Raw genomic sequence first — 13,260 nt, 5'->3', positions numbered from 1 at the left:
TTTGATGGTAAAGCTGGAGCTACAGTCTTTGTTAAGAGGTATGTAATTATATTATGTTTTGATTTAACAGAAATAGGCATCAGGATGAGCCACAAGCTCATCAGTTATATATACATATAGTAATGGTCTTCTTAGTTCTCCATTACTTCAAAGATTTTTCTCAATATGCCTTCTTAAGTATGGATGTCTTTAGAAAACTACAGAGTTTGAGTGTCATCTGCCTATCCCCCAAATTTGTCATCTTAAATAAAAAGACCTGTTCATCTGTGTAATAAAGGATTGGAACTGAAAGACCCAGGAAATTGCAAATCTCATAATAATTTACTCATTGTTACTGAAAGGATGGTCCATGGACCTACAGTAATGATGTTACTTGAACTTGTTAGAATTGCAGAGTCTTATCTACACTCCAGACTGACTGAATCAGAATCTGCATTTTCACAATATATCCAGGTGGTTGGAATGCATATTGCATGTGGAGGATAATGCAAAGTCCTTCCTTTATTTGTGCTCAAGTTTTTCTGAGTTCAGTTATGCAGTCCTGGAATACAGCTTGCCAAGGATGGATTCTGGAGCCTCTGAGCCAAATGTGTGTAGGCTGGGCTTCACCCACTGTCAGATGTTTAAATTGCATAGAGAAAAGAGTTCTACTACAGAAGGTGAAAGAAAGTAAAGTGAGTTTTCAGCAATGTCAACATTATGTTCAAATTGTTATGTGGTCAATAAGCCTTTCCTAGCACTTCATTCTGGAGAAGGAAATGGCACCCCACTCCAGTACTCTTGCCTGGAAAATCCCATGGATGGAGGAGCCTGGTAGGCTGCAGTCCATGGGGTTGCGAAGAGTCAGACACGACTGAGCAACTTCACTTTCACTTTTCACTTTCATGAATTGGAGAAGGAAATGGCAACCCACTCCAGTGTTCTTGCCTGGAGAATCCCAGGGATGGGGGAGCCTGATGGGCTGCCATCTACGGGGTCGCAGAGTCGAACACAACTGAAGTGACTTAGCAGCAACAGCAGCACTTCATTCAGAGACCATATAGTGTGAATTAAATAAACATATGTGTAGGATTTTCAGTGTTCACATCCTTGGAACCCGAACACAATTTGAAACCTAAGTATTTTTGTTGTTGTTGTTTTTATTTTTATTTTTTAACTTCCAACAGTAACAGTAGTACCTAAATCAAGAAGATAACATTTTAAAAAAAAAGAAAGAAAGAAATAGCTTATACAGCTGACAGATTGGCTGACTGAAATCCCCAAATCTTTCCTTCCTTTTCTTTAATGCTCTGTTGCTGTTGTTTAGTTGCTAAGTTGTACCCAACTCTTTTGTGACCCTATGGACTGTAGCCTGCCAGACTCCTCTGTCCATGGGATTTCCCAGGCAAGAATACTGGAGTAGGTTGCCATTTCCTTTTCCAAGGGATTGTCCCGATCCAGGTATTGAACCCACGTCTTCTGCATTGGCAGGCAGATTCTTAATCGCTGAGCCACCTGGAAAGCTCTTTAATGCTTTAAGCATATGTAAGCAAAATGTTGCATGAAAGTTGGAAATAAGTGTCAAATTTTAGCCTTGAAACTTGTGTAAATCATTTAGCACTTCTTTTCACTTTTCCAATTTTCTCAGGATGTTTGGTCCCAGTCACACTCTGTCTTTCAATTTTAGATTTCTCTGGTCTACCTTTAGAAAATTTCATTTGGACAATATGAACTAGTTTATCACAACCCATTTTCTAATTATACATTATGCATCCAAGTTTTGTGACATGTAAAAATTAATTCTGTTTCAAATCTTCAACTGAGTGTGGAGAACATAGGAAAATTGGATACTGATCAGTAAATGAAGAAATTCAAAATACAAAGGAAATTTGAGATACTAAAATAGCTTCGTTTTTTAAATTTCTTAGAATTTGCAAGTTTTTATAAATAGCAATGACATGAAGATTAAAAAATCATCAGAATTATACTAATAAATTGCTATAAATAATAGCTATATTTTCTGTTAAAATAATGACATGGAAGTTATCCCTTAAAATGGATACAGTATATGAAATTAAAACCAAGATCTAGAGCTCTAATATTGTTCAAATGTCAAGGATTGAAATTGAACTCTGTTATGTTGAATTAAATATATGTATAACCTAAAATATTGTTATAACATTAACAAAATGAATGATCTAGAACCTATGCATAAGAAACTCCAACTTTCCTTGTTTTGTCCTAACTCTAATCAGTGGAGATAATACAACCATCTGTAACATTTTCAGTGACTCTTCAAATGCAGACTAAAATTTAAATAACAAGCAGTGCTAAAAAATGAGCACGTATTTGAACTTTGAAATACCATTAACATGTTTCAGTGACTACAGTCTTAATTGGAAACTTTGATGCATATAAGAGATTCAAGAGAAGAAATTTTTACTTATTTTTTAAAATTTATTATTTACCCAGAATTTTTTTTTTTTTTTGGTCATGATCCAAATGGAAGTTAGGACATTTAAGGACTGACATCTTTACAACCTAATTCTGCAGCTAAATAAAATCCTGCAGGCACAGATGTGCTCAACTCATCTAGGTTACCTGATGGAAGCAAAAATAACCTCCAAGTTGGTAGGGTAATAAAACTACCTAGAATTATTGGAAAGTTGATTAATAGCATCTAAAACTCCATAGGCTTTTAAAGGCTTATCATTAGTTAGAATCTCTTAAAAGTATACCACCACATGTAGGAATTTAGATTTAGAGGTTTTTAGATTTTTCTTTGCAAATATTCTTATGAACTGAATGGTAAATAAACTATTCTAGACCAGGATTCTCAATTAAGGTGTTTCAATGGAGTCAAAAATATGTATGTCTAAATATATATATATAAATTTTAAAAAGACCCTAATTCTGGGAAAGACTGAGGGCAGGAGGAGAAGGGGGAGACAGAGGATGAGATGGTTGGATAACATCATCGACTCAGTGGACATGAGTTTGATCAAACTCCGGGAGATAATGAAGGACAGGTAAGCCTGGGTGATGCAACCCATGGAGTCACAGAGTCAGACATGACTGAGTGACTGAACCACAATTGATGTCTGGGAGCCACCTCTCAGGGAGTCTGGTCATTAAAATGGTGGTTCTAAGCATTGGTATTTTAAACCTAGAGGGCATGATGTACAGTCACACTTGAGAACGACTGGTCTAGATGTAGAAGAGAGTATCTCTCAGAAAAAGAAGCAGCAGAACTTTTTGTATCAGTTGATAACTCTGATTATTCATTTATTTAGCATTTGTTGAACATCTAAAATATTATTGAAGTTATTGAGCTAGGTTCAGAGGGCAAAAGTGTAAAAAAATGAAACATAGCTCCTGCCCCAAAGCTTTTTAAGACCTAGTGGAAGCGCCAGCCTGACAAAGATCTGATTTCAATATGCAGTCCCTTAGTATAAGTGGGGGATTGGTTCCATGATTCCTGTGGACACCAAAATCCCCAGGTGCTCAAGTCTCATATGTAAAATGGCATATTTGCATCCAACCTATACTCATCCTCCATATACTCTAAACCATGTGTAGATTACTTATAACATCTAATACAATGTAAATGTTATGCAAATAGTCATAGTTGCCAGTGTGGCAAATTCAAATTTTGCTTGAATCTTGGGGAAATGTCTTTTTTTTTTTCTTCCTGAATATTTACCACCAGTGGTTGGTTGAATCAGCAGCTGTGGAAACTTGCAGACACAGGATGCCAACTGTAGTGATACTATAGTGTTAAGAAAGTGCCCCAGGGGACCTGGTGCTTTGCCGAAACTTAACTCTTTCATCTCAGGTTCAAAGGATTTGTTAACAAAATAAGCCATTCACTATATACAAATAAATAATACAGATATTTATTAGAGAATTATCTATGTCCGACTCCGTGTGACCCCATAGACGGTACCCAACAGCCTCCCCTGTCCCTGGGATTTTCCAGGCAAGAACACTGGAGTGGTTGCCATTTACTTCTCCAATGCATGAAAGTGAAGTCGCTCAGTCATGTCCGACTCTTAGCGACCCCACGGACTGCAGCCTACCATGCTCCTCCATCCATGGGATTCTCCAGGCAAGAGTACTGAAGTGGGCTGCCATTGTTTTCTCTGGATACTTCAATATACTAACATAAAGAGAAAAGAGAATTAGAGCAGAAAATACATAGTCAAATTGGATTTTAACTAACACCCAGACTTAAACAGCACTGGGAAGTCCCGTGCCACAGCACATCTGGAGTCCCAATTGGGAAAGGGTCCCAGGGAGCTCTGTGGGTGAGACTTCAAAGATTGCAGTTTGGTGTTCCCACTTATAATCCCAAGATGGTTGCAAACTGATATCATCATCAATCTGTGACCAAATTGAAGCTCTGGTTTCATGTTAATGCTGTTTGTTTTGTTGTATAAAACTTGGAATGGGGTTTGGTTGGCCAGGACACTTCCAGGGTCTCAACAATCTCAAGATTTCTCTTCCATCTTATCTATGGTGCTGCAAGTCTTGCACTTACACCAGGCAGTCACTCCCAGTTACTCCCAGTCAGGACAGTGTCCCAGGCAGGTTAGAAGCAAGGTCAGAGTCCTGCTCTGCTTTGTCCCTGAAATCTAAACAAGACTATTTATGTAAATTTCCTAACACCTGGGGGATTTCCCTTGAAGCTCAGCTGGTAAAGAATCCACCTGCAATGCAGGAGACCCCAGTTCAAGTCCTGGGTTGGGATGATCTGCTGGAGAAGTGATAGGCTACCCACTCCAGTATTCTTGGGTTTCCTTGGTTGTTCAGTTGGTAAAGAAAGAAAAGAAAGTGAAATTGCTCAGTCATGTCTGACTCTTTGTGGCCCCATGGACTGTAGCCCACCAGACTCCTCCATCCATGGAATTTTCCAAGCAAGAGTATTGGAGTGGGTTGCCATTTCCTTCTCCAGGGGACCTTCTTGACCCAGGGATCAAATCTGGGTCTACCACAGTGCAGGTAGATGCTTTACTGTCTGAGTTGGTAAAGAATCTGCCTGCAATGTGGGAGACCTGGGTTTGATCCCTGGGTTGGGAAAATCCCTTGGAGAAGGGAGTGGCTATCCACTCCAGTATTCTGGCCTGGAGAATCCCATGTATTGTATAGTCCATAGGGTTACAAAGAGTCAGACATGACTGAGCGACTTTCACTTTCATGGGGCCCTAGAACGAGGGAAACAGAGGGGTAAGGATGCTGGAAATGAGGACATCCAGGACCTAAAGCAAATGATCAAAAACTTGGAGCAAGAAAGGTCATGAGAGGTCATGTGAGAACTGCAAAGTGAAGCTAAACCATGAGCTTTTCTTCAGGGACATTCAGGAGTATCAGCATTAACCAGGAAACAGTAGGTACCATTAAGTAATCTTAACAGTAAGGAATGAAAAACAGTGAAAAATCAAGTAGTGTTATCCAGACTGCTATCTTACTATTTGGGACTTAAAGTCCCAAATGAATGCAGAGTTCCAGAGAATAGCAAGGAGAAAAAAGAAGGCCTTCTTAAATAAACAAAGCAAAGAGATAGAGGAAAACAATAGAATGGGAAACCCTAGAGATCTTCTCAGGAAAATTGAAGCTATCAAGGATATCCTTTCATGAAAGGATAAGCACCATAAAGGACAGAAATGGTAAGGACCAAACAGAAGCAGAAGACATTAAGAACTGGCAAGAATACACAGAAGAAATATATATATATATATATATATATATATATATATATATAGTCTTAATGACTTGGATAATCACAATGATGTGGCCGCTCAGCTAGAGTCAGATATCCTGGAGTATGAAGTTAAGTGGGACCTAGGAAGGCTTACTATGAACAAAACTAGTGGAGATGACAGAATTCTACCTGAGACTTTTAACAATCATAAAAAAACAATGCTGTTCAAGTCCTACACTCAATATATCAGCAAATTTGGAAAACTCAGCAGAGGCCACAGACTGGAAAATGTGTTTTCATTCCAATTCCAAAGAAGGACAATGCCAAAGAATGCTTCATCTACCATCCAATTGTGCTCATTTCACATGCTAGCAAGGTTATACTCAAAATCCTTCAAGCTGGACTTCATCAGTATGTAAACCCGAGAACTTCCAGATATACAAACTAGATTTAGAAGAGGCAGAGGAACCAGAGATCAAATCGCCAACATTTGCTGGATCCTAAAGAAATCAAGGGAATTCCAAGAAAACATCTACTTCTGCCTCATTGACTATGTTAAATTCTTTGACTCTGTGCATCACAAGAAATGATGGAAAATTCCTAAAGAAATGGGAATACTAGACCACCTTACCTGTCTCTTAAGAAACCTGTATGCAGGTCAAGAAACAACAGTTAGAACCTCACATGGAACAACTGACTGGTTCCAAATTGGGAAAGGAGTACATCAAGTCTGTATATTGTCCCCCTGCTTATTTAACTTCTATGCAGCATACCTCAGGTGAAATGCTAGGCTGGATGAATTGCAAGCTGGAATCAAGATTTGTAAGAGAAATATCAGCAACCTCAGATATGCAAAGGATACCATACTAATGGCAGAAAGGGAAAAGGAAGTAAATAGCCTTTTGATGAGGATGAAAGAGGAGAGTGAAAAAGTTGGCCTGAAATTTAACATTAAAAACTAAGATCATAGCATTTAGTCCCATAACTTCATGGAAAATAGAAGGGGAGAGAGCAGAAGCAGTGAGAGATTTTCTTTCCTGGGTTTCCAAAATCACTGCAGATGATGACTCTAGCCATGAAATTAAAAGACGCTTGCTCCTTGGAAGTAAAGCTACAACAAACCTAGATAGTGTATTTAAAAGCAAAGACCTCTTTTTAAAGGTCCATATAGTCAAGGCTATGTTTTTTCTATTATTCATGCACAGACTTGAAAATAGGATCATAAGGAAGACTAATCACCAAAGAATTGATGCTTCAAGTTGTGGTGCTAGGGAAGACCCCTGAAAGTCACTAGGACAGCAAGATCAAAGCAGTCAATTCTAAAGGAAATCAACCTTGAATGTTCATTGGAAGGACTGATGTTGAAGCTGAAGATCCAATACTTTGGCCACCTGATATGAAGAGCTGACTTATTAGAAAATACTCTGATGCTGGAAAAGATTAAGGGCAGAGGAGAAGGGGATGACAGAGGATGAGATGGTTAGAGAGCATCACTGACACAATGGGCATGAATTTGAGCAAACTTTGAGAGATGATGGAGAACAGAGGAGCCTGGCATGCTGCAGTCCATGGAGTCATAAAGAGTCAGACAGGACGTAGGTACTGAACAGCAACAACAAATAAGAAGAGTGGTCATTCACATGCTTTTAATAGCAATGATAGATTGCCTGTAAGGAGTGCAGATATTCTTCAAAACAATTTTCATGAATTAGGTCATTTAGCGTTTTCCCATTTTACAGATGAAGAAATAGAGACGTAGAGAAATTAAGTAACCATTCAAAGTTCACACAGTATGTGTCAGAGCCAGGACTCAAATCAGAAATCTGACTTTGGAGTCTGAATTAATTACTGTGCTAATAATGACTCACATTTAAGAAATTTCATTTAATGTAGCAAAAGAAACACAGATGTAAAGAACAGACTTTTGGACTATGTGGGAGAAGTCAAGGGTGGGTTGATTTGAGAGAATAGCATTAATACACATGCAAAAATTTCCATTTTGTGATTTATTTTACAAAACCCTTTTATTATAATTTTATTTATGATATACACAATATCAACTATTGTCTGCAATTTCTTTCTATATTAGGAAAGAGGATTTTATATTTTAAAGTAGTTATGTTATTTTGATTTCTTTGAAATATTTATTTCAAATTTATTTGTTTTCACCATTTAAAATTTCCTTCTTCTCAGTGAATGGTAGAAATAGGTTTTTTTAGTATCCAAAACCCTCTTAACATTACAATATTTTCCTGGAGAAATGGGTAGTAGACCTTTCAAAATTTTGCTCTTTCCTCTTTCATGTTTCATTTCATTTCATTCATTCGTTACCATAGGTCAATTTTATTAAGCTCTCTTTTTTTTAACTATTTTTAAAATTGAAGTCTAGTTAATTTATAGTGTGTTATTTTTAGTTATACAGCAAAGTGATTTAGTGATTCAGATATACATATGCATGTATATGGGCTTTCCTGGTGGTTCAGTTGATAAAGAATCCACCTTAAATGCAAGAGACCTGAGTTCAATCCCTGGGTCACGAAGATCCCTTGGAGAAATGAATGGCAACCCACTCCAGTATTCTTGCTGGGAGAATCGCATGGACAGCAGAGCCTGATGGGCTACAATCCATGGGGTTGCAAAGAGTTGGACACTGCTTAGCGACAAAACCATCACCACTGTGTGTGTGTGTGCATATATTTATATATATGTATTTTTTTTATATATCAGTTCAGTTCAGTTGCTCAGTTGTGTCCGACTCTTTGCAATCCCATGGACTGCAACATGCCAACCCTCCCTGTCCATCACCAACTCCCAAAGTTTATTCAAACTATGTCCATTGAGTCGGTGATGCCATCCAACCATCTCATCTTCTGTCATCTCTTCTACTCCCATCTTCAGTCTTTCCCAGCATATCGTCTTTTCCAGTGAGTCAGTTCTTCATATCAGGTATCCACAGTATTGGAGTTTCAGCTTCAGCATCAGTCCTTCCAATGAATATTCAGGACTGATTTCCTTTAGGATTGACTGGCTGGATCTCCTTGCAGTCTGAGGGACTCTCAAGAGTCTTCTCCAACACCACTGTTCAAAAGCATCAATTCTTTGGCACCCTGCTTTCTTTATACCCCAACTCTCACATCCATACATGACTACTAGAAAAACCATAGCCTTGACTCAGTTCATTTCAGTCACTCAGTCATGTACGACTCTTGCAACCCCATGAACCGCAGCACACCAGGCCTCTCTGTCCATCACCAACTCCCGGAGTTCACCCAAACCTATGTCCATTGAGTCCATGATGCCATCCAACCATCTCATTCTCTGTCATCCCCTTCTCCTCCTGCCCTCAATCTTTCCCAGCATCAGGGTCTTTTCAAATGAGTCAGCTCTTTGCATCAGGTGGCCAAAGTATTGGAGTTTCAGCTTCAACATCGGTCCTTCTAATGAACACCCAAGACTGATCTCCTTTAGGATGGATTGGTTGGATCTCCTTGCAGTCCAAGGGACTCTCAAGAGTCTTCTCCAACACCACACTTCAAAAGCATCAATCCTTCAGTGCTCAGCTTTCTTTACAGTCCAACTCTCACATCCATACATGACTAATGGAAAAACCATAACCTTGAGTAGATAGAGCTTTGTTGGCAAAGTAATGTCTCTGCTTTTTAATATGCTGTCTAGGTTGGTCATAACTTTCCTTCCAAGGAGTAAGTGTCTTTTAATTTCATGGATGCAATCACCATCTGCAGTGATTTTGGAGCCCCCCAAAATAAAGTCAATCACTGTTTCTACTCTTTCCCCATCTATTTGCCATGAAGTGATGGGGCCGGATGCCATGATATTAGTTTTCTGAATGTTGAGCTTTAAGCCAACTTTTCCACCCTTGTCTTTCACTTTCATCAAGAGGCTCTTTAGTTCTTCTTCACTTTCTTCCATAAGGGTGGTGTCATCTGCATATCTGATGTTATTGAGATTTCTCCCAGTAGATGGACCTTTTTTGGACCTTTCTTATATATGTGTATACCCTTTTCCCTTGTAGAGTATTATAATATGTTGAATATAGTTCCCTGTGCTATAAGTATGTCCTTGCTCTTTTCTATTTTATATATATGAATGTATATTTGTCAATCCAAAACTCCTAATTTATCCTTCCTTCCTTTTCCCCTTTGGTAACCATAAGACTGTTTTCTTTGTCTATGAGTCTGTGTCTGCTTGTTAATAATTTCATTTGTATCTTTTTTAAGAGTTCACATATAAGTGATATCATATGGTATTTGTCTTTCTCTGACTTTACTTACTATGATAATCTCTAGGTCCATCCATGTAGTTTCAAATGGCATTATAGTATTTAATTCTTTTTTGTGGTTAATATTCCATAAAAATATATCAAATCTTCTTTATCCATTCATCTATTGATGAACATTTAGGTTGCTTCCACGTTTTGGCTATTTTAAATAATGCGTCTCTGAACACTAGGATGCATGTATGCTTGAGTTAAGACTTTTCTCTGGATACACACTCAGGATATGGGATTTTGGGGTCATTTGGTAGCTCTACTTTTAGTTTTTAAGGGATCTCCACAAAGGCTGCACCAATGTACAATCCCACTAACACTGTTGGAGGGTTCCCTTCTCTCCACACCCTCTCCAGCCTTTGTTATCTGTAGACTTTTTAATGATGGCCATTCTGACTAGTATGAGGTGAGACATCATTGTGTGTAGTTTTGATTTGCATTTCTGTGATAATTAGTAATGTTGAGCATATTTTCATGTGCTTGTTGATCATTTGTATGTTTTCTTTGGAGAAATGCCTACTTAGGCTTTCTACCGTTTTGGGATTAGGTTGTTTGTTTTTTAGATATTAAGCTGTATGAGCTATTAGTGTATTTTGCTATTAAGGGAATTAATCCCTTGTCAATAGTATGCTTTGCAAATATTTTCTCCCAGTCTAAAGGTTGTCTTTTAACTTTCATTTTATTAAACATGAAGAATTAATACAATGGGTCTGGGTTGTCACTAAAAGTATCCTATAACCCCCAATGGTGAGGTCTGGGCAGGGCAGGGGGAGGCACCAAATCCTTGTGCTGTTGCCCACTCCATCCCAGGGAGACTGCACAGGATGCCATGGCCGCTTCCAATGGAGATGGATTCTCTCTCTTCCTCCAGAGATGCTTCTAGTGGAGATGATGTAACAGCACTGGCTTGGCACACAGACTAAGCTCGCTTTCCTCTGTGTCTGGGCGGGTGCCGTGCACATGAAGAATCATTTTCAGTGCTGCACTTAAGGGCTGCTTTTATCAAACCGATAAACCAGATATCTGCTTAAGAGATAAGATTGTTTCAATAGCCTGAAAAAGCAACACTTACTGGAAGTTCATTTCAAGTGTCTCATTGTCTACACTTCAAGGCAGATATCCTTATTTGAATATTTTAGATCCCCAGTAATGAAAGTGTATTTATTACTCTAAAAATATCTGTACAAAGATTTTAGCATGCAATTGGCAGTGAGGATACAAGGATTTGCAACAACAGAGCCTGGTGAAGTCTCTGAGATGGGTAAGTGATGCAGGCAAAGAAGAATACTAGAGGCAGAGAGAAAAGGTTTGGCAAATGCCCTGGGGTGAGGGACATGAGGAGGTACAAGGAGGAGATTAGGCACTAATACAAGCGCCTAAACTAAATACACTGTCAGATATAGCTGTCCCACTCCTGGAGTTTTTTGTCCATGATATGGTTTGGAAAGCTTCAATGCTCCCTTTTTTCGCTCAGATTGTGGAAAATTTTATACACATGTCCCTAGTTCTCAGAAAGCGTTCACCATCTTGACTGATGAAGGCTCTTGATAGTTACTACTTACACTGGCACATAGATAAGGGATGCAAATCTTGATTGTCCTGCACTTGATTTACTAGAATCATTCTTCATCAACAAACTTTCCTCCACCTCCCATAATTTATGTCAAAAAGAAAATACATGAAACAGAGATGAACTTTGTGGAAAAAAAAAAAAATCACTGAGGAGTAATCACAGTATTTCTTTCATCTGTTGTATTTTCTTTTTTCTCCAAAATATTAATTTATAGTATATTCTATTAACAGAATAACTAGTGGCAGATTTCCTCATCAGCTATATCACAGACTGACATAATTAACCATGGCACAGTTCGCTACCCTCCAAATCAACTTTAATGTGATATTTCACATTATTTCAAAAGTACTTGCCTTCTTTACAAATACGTTACTAGTGCCATCAACTTTCTCATTTTCACTTGTTATTTATTAGCTTTCAATTTTAGAAGTTTCCATTTTAAACATCTTAGAAGGTGACTGAACAAGCCAGTGAGAATTCAGAGAACATACACACTCAAGCATACTGATGCTAAGATCTATTTGTGTACACAGACACTGCCTATAGCCTGAGTGTTAAGCTCTTCTTAGGAAGCCATTCTAAATATGTGCTATCTTATAAATAGCACAAGCCTGTGGAAAACGTGAATACCACATGCTTATGAAAAGTTTTTGCAACACTTATCACCAGTATCAGATTTGTAACAAACAAAAATTATTGACGGGGGAAGGTTTGTTGTAAGCCTTAAATCAATTCAATGAATAGTTTAGCTTCTGTTACAATTTCTCAATAGACCAAACAAAATGCTTATTTCAAGGAGGCATTTATGGTAATAATTTACTGTCTGCACTTCTGACCTTTGTGCTCCCTCCCACCACAGCACTTCATAGGAAAGTCTTCAATCAATCTGGGAAGTTTGGACATTGACTAAGGCCACCAAGTCACTGTAACAGATGATCATCGATGTTTGTCACCTTGTGAGAATGACACCTGGTATTTATTTTTATGGATCTGATCGTTCCAGTTGGAGAAATTAACAAAACGACCTTGTGAGGTTCATTTCTCTCAGCTGAACAAGTCTCATTCCTCCAACAAAGGATGCAGAGGCAGCTTTGTGCAGAAGATGAAAGAGCAGGCGTGAGCTCTTGTCCTAATCATCCTATTTTTACCGTGAATATAATTAGGCCTTGCATTTGCATTCATCACAGAAAACCTGGGACAGGATCTCTTTCCATATTAGAAATGAAAGTCTCTGTACAGTACTTGGCAAAAGCATGCTTAATGTGCTGTTTATTTATAGAACATTCAATGTGCTACTTCCACTTACTTCTCATATGTAGAAACAACAAGACAGCCATCTGTTGTGAAAAACACAGAGTGCACATAAACTGTTCAGCATGTCTGGTTTGCACAGTGTCAGAAACTGGGACTGTAACTCAGAGGGACTGCAAGTGGAGTTTTTAGGTGGGAAGTATGAATCCTCCATGTATAGCAACAGACTTTGGCACTCACCTCATTCACCTTGCTGGTTGATGGGTTCCCTATCTAGCAGCATTTTATTGTCAATATTACATACTTTACAGCATTTGGCAGAGGAAAAAGTTAAGTGAGAACCAAAAAATGATCAACAATCTCGACTGAAATGTGATGTAAACAAAAAACATGGCTGTGTGACATAGGCAGATGTTTCTACAGAAGGGTCAAGGAAGTGATGGGCTGAACTACTGCCAGACATGAGAT

Source organism: Bos grunniens, chromosome 17, assembly GCF_055505025.1.
Source record: "Bos grunniens cultivar Pamir isolate PY7600 chromosome 17, Bosgru_T2T1.0, whole genome shotgun sequence".
In the NCBI taxonomy this organism is placed as follows: Eukaryota; Metazoa; Chordata; class Mammalia; order Artiodactyla; family Bovidae; genus Bos; species Bos grunniens.
The sequence above is the reverse complement of the archived record's forward strand: the minus strand, read 5'-3'. Positions refer to the sequence as shown.